The 4,546-nt window shown below is 38.8% G+C and overlaps 3 non-coding genes across 3 annotated transcripts; 1 reads left to right on the top strand and 2 right to left on the bottom strand.

Annotated features, from left to right (window-relative positions):
- The first annotated feature begins 1,185 nt into the window (after nucleotides 1-1,185).
- trnaa-agc (transfer RNA alanine (anticodon AGC)) lies at nucleotides 1,186-1,258 on the top strand. The gene has a single exon. It is a non-coding gene; the product is annotated as a tRNA-Ala (tRNA).
- Nucleotides 1,259-2,075: 817 nt separating this feature from the next.
- On the bottom strand, nucleotides 2,076-2,148 carry trnaa-agc (transfer RNA alanine (anticodon AGC)). Its single transcript has one exon. It is a non-coding gene; the product is annotated as a tRNA-Ala (tRNA).
- Nucleotides 2,149-2,412: 264 nt separating this feature from the next.
- trnaa-agc (transfer RNA alanine (anticodon AGC)) lies at nucleotides 2,413-2,485 on the bottom strand. The gene has a single exon. It is a non-coding gene; the product is annotated as a tRNA-Ala (tRNA).
- Between the last annotated feature and the right edge of the window lie 2,061 nt (nucleotides 2,486-4,546).

Genomic DNA, 4,546 nt, shown 5'->3' with positions numbered 1-4,546 from the left:
CACACACACACACACACACACACACACACACACACACACACACACACACACACAGAAGCCCTGTTTTCACTTGATACGCTCTGTTTGGCTCTGATAAACATTACTCAGCATGTTTCTAGACCTTTCTTTTCCCAGCAGTGTGTTGATCCCTTCACCCCTGCATGACTCAGCAGTTCTCAGGCTGTGTGATTCACGCTGCATGTCACCTTGTGTCATCATTAGATTTCATGTGACCGTGAATCATTTCATCACATTACCAAGTTGCTTTTTGCCTTGTCATTGCTGATGAAGTCTGACCTCACTTCAGTTCAACCAACCAGGACATTTGAGTTCAAGATGATCAACAATATTCAAACTTTCCCTCTTGTATTAACTCAGGCTGTCCATTCATTTAACGATTTGGGATTTTAAAGCCAAATTCTCCTGAGGCAAGGTACTAATAATGGCGCATTTCCACTACAGCGCGGAGCTCGCTTTAAGCGTGCCGAGCCGTGCCCGTTTTTGGTTACGTTTCCACCTGGCGTAGTTCCGGCTAGCGGGTACTATTTCACCGTTTTTCTGGCCCCATAAAATGTAGGTTCTTTCCGGACCAACAACCAGGCTGAGTCGGGCTGAGTATGCTAAACTAGAGAGAGAATCGCTGGCAAGGGGGCTACAACTACAACAAGATGAACGTATTTGACCGTGATTTAATTGTAATACACGTTTCAAAATGATGCCGAAGTAACAACATACTGATACCGGTTAGTAAAAACCATGAATTAATGCTTTGACAAGTCTGCAGACAGACGGCAGGCGAGACACCTTTTAAAATGCTTGTTTTCTGAATGGAGATCGGCTAAGCTAACGTTGTATATGCTCCGACCGTCCACACTCACAACAACGGCCTACAGACATGAATAAACCAGCGACTGTATTCTCCATGAATAGTCTGTGGTTTGTACTTGTTTAACTTTTGTCCAGTTTCTGAACAGATATGAGGAGCTGTGAGCTCTGAGTGCTAACAGCTAACGGCTGATGTTTTGGTTTTGTTGTTAGCATTGGCATTGAAGATTCATACTTTTATTTATCCAGCTTATATCATGTTCCTTCTTCCATATCTAATACGGTCTATCCTGTCAATTAAAGTGGAAGTATGCTCCATATGTGTGTTTTTCATGTTATGTCACTAAACCAAATGCATCAGGGGGATTAGCTCAAATGGTAGAGCGCTCGCTTAGCATGCGAGAAGTAGCGGGATCGATGCCCGCATCCTCCAGATCACTTTATAGTGTAAATAAATAAATGCTTGAACAGAAACAACAAAAAACGTTAATATATTAATAAACATTGGAGGAAACTAAATAATACAAATATGCTTTGATTAACTGCATAAATAATATATTAAATAAAACATAAATTAATACATTTCATACATTTATTTATATATTCTTGTATTTATTCTTTTATATACTCTTATATTTAGTCATGTATTTCTATATTTATTCATACATTTATGTATCCACCTTAGGCAAGGCAAGTTTATTTAGACAGCACTTTTCAACACAAGGCAATTCAAAGTGCTTTACAAAAATGAAAGACATTAAGAGCATAAAACACATTAGAAACATTAAAATCAAAGATAATAAAACATGAATAACACAGGTTCATGAATAAAAGTTACAGTGCAGTGTGAGATGTGAATAGTTCAATTCAAAGCAGCTTCAGAAAGGAAGTCTTCAGCCTGGATTTAAAAGTAGCCAGAGTTGCAGCGGACCTGCAGGTTTCTGGGAGTTTGTTCCAGATATTTGGAAATATCCCGAACCAGATTCTCTCATTCCTCTACCCCTAGTCTTCCCGTGAAATGATAGTTCTTTTGACAGTTTCCTAACCTTTTGATATTCCTTTCATCCTTCTCTTTCATCCATGTTGCATCCCCAGACAACACAGTTTCCTGTTTTACTGCTACCTGAACCCATCTTTGACCTTTAAACCACTTTTCTTTTCAGTTCCCAGAATTAGGATATGTAAACAGCTCATGTCATGTTCCTTCTTCCATACCTAACAAGGTCTATCCTGTAACTGAAAAAGTGATCTGGAGGATGCGGGCATCGATCCCGCTACTTCTCGCATGCTAAGCGAGCGCTCTACCATTTGAGCTAATCCCCCATTCGCCTTAAAATTAGTGACGTAACATCAAAAACACACATTGCCCCATGGAGAGTACTTCGAGTTTATTCATTCATTTATTCATTATTTATTCATTCAGTTTATCCAGCTTGTTGTGTGATTGCACCATCAGGAACGCTTGGAATTTTGCTGTACTCTGTGTAGTGACAATAAAGGAATCTATCTATTTTGTGTTTTGTTCATTTGTTTCTGTATTTGTTCGATCATTTATTCATGTATCTATTGACTGAAGAAAAAGTGATCTGGAGGATGCGGGCATCGATCCCGCTACTTCTCGCATGCTAAGCGAGCGCTCTACCATTTGAGCTAATCCCCCACGATGCCCTTATGAAACTGACGTTAGATCTTATAGATAACACATAGACTTTGAAGTCTGGCGGGTTAGTGTTTAAAGACGGGGTAACCGTCTTTGCGTTTGAATTAGAGCAGATCCTCCACAATTACTTTTTCACTCATTGCCACTGTTAGCAATTCATCAGCATATCAGACTCTCCTATCTGAGTCTTAAGTCTTAGATGGGTTCATAGTGCCCCCTACAGGAGAGAGGAAATAATAGCTGGAGTAATTGTATATCCTGCAGGTAAACAGTATTTTTGCTATTTGTTTTAAAATGTATAATTTAAACCTGAAAGATATTAGATTGTGTTGGCTATATGAATGTATTTGTTGAATACTTGGAAGAGCAAATAAGTGCAAACACAGAATGTGTTCGGTTCATATGGTTCATATGCCTGCAGACAGCAAAGATACGTCTGTAGGTCTAGTAAACCAGAGGTGTCAAACTCAATTTCATCGCAGGCCACATTAGCATTATGATTGCACTCAAAGAGCCGGTTGTAACTATATAAATATACATATATAAATATATATATAAAATAATGTATTATAATACATTATTGACTCTGAATTGGATTATTATCGGATAGGATAATAACTTCGTAATTAATACGTCTGAAAGCAGAAGTCCGGGGCAAATAATTGCAAGTCTCTTCAGTGCGCATGTCACAAAACGGGATGCATTGTGGGCCATGTAGTTTATGGGCAACCTGCCTCTGTAAAGCGGCATGTAACCGTATAATAAATGTATTATATTCTTTGCAAGCTCTTGCGGGCCACATCAAATGAAGTCACGGGCAGGATTTGGCCCCCGGGCCTTGAGTTTGAGACCCCAGGTCTAAACAATGAGAGCTTTAACATCTCAGAGCTGCTGGTCTTATTTAACAATAATAAACTTTACTGAAAGTCTGCTTACTTGCTTTTAACTGAAGTCATTGACTTCTACAGATGTGTTTAAAGTGGTTCAATAGAAATGCACTTATTTACTGTGACTGCGATACAAAGGTTGAGAAAGTACTTTTTTAATAATCTACATTAATAGTTAAGTGATTTGACAAATTAAATTGTTTCACCTTTTTTAGTGACACATTTCTACAATGGGTAATGATTGTAAACTGTAGTTTATTTGGATTTTTGACATTTAGTTTGACAGAATAATCATTTTGAAGTGCAAGGACATGGGAAATGTGACAGGCGTTATATAAGAAAGAATAATCATTAGATGTAGACATACATTTGCGTATACATTGTTTAAAATAAACAAAAGACTTTCAGGACACCATGCTTCCGCAGTTAGTGGATGTCAAGGTTAATGTATAACTGAGAGTACATTGAATTGTTTTGAACAAATTAGTACATGAAGATGAATGAACACATAAAGAACAGAAGGGTTTGCAGGGTTATTAAAACATAGGAATATAGGTTTTGCAATTTGAGTGTTTTCCAACCGAAATGATCCGCAGCATTTTTGTTGTCCTGTGTTTCCTCTACAGTGTCATCTCTCATGAAGAGACGCGATGCTTGGTCTGGTTTTGAAAGCAGTGTCTGAACCAATCAGCATGTGGAATAAATCCCCGGCACTGTCCTCTCATTGGCTGCGTTCTGCTCCACAAGCAAAAAGGTATCTATTTGTCTTTGTTGTTATATTTCAATGTCAGTGCAGAGTAACAGCAAGCGGAAGCAGCAGGAGAGGACTGAAGAAGAGGGGAGAATTCTGTCTGCTTGCTGCCGGCGTTTAATCCTCTCACATGAAGTCGTCTGAATCATTGCCATCCTGCGAAACAAAAGGCAGCAAAACACAACTTAATGCGGTGAAAATGACACAAGCTGGTATCAGATATTTTTGTACATGGTCTCATAACTCTTTAAAACAAAGCTTGTCCATGAATGAAATACATATTTATTTATTTAAATGTATTCAAAATATTAACAGCTTTATTTCTGTTGTGGACTTGACACCGTGGGCGTAGGAAGCATCCTCAATGTGGGTGGGGCAATTGGACAGGGGGTGTGGGCGGGTAGTGGACCTCACCTCCTCTAG

Source organism: Notothenia coriiceps, unplaced genomic scaffold (genome assembly GCF_000735185.1).
Source record: "Notothenia coriiceps isolate Sejong01 unplaced genomic scaffold, NC01 NC01_scaffold00003762, whole genome shotgun sequence".
Classification (NCBI taxonomy): Eukaryota; Metazoa; Chordata; class Actinopteri; order Perciformes; family Nototheniidae; genus Notothenia; species Notothenia coriiceps.
Note: the sequence above shows the minus strand (reverse complement) of the source record. Positions and strands in the feature narration are given on the sequence as shown.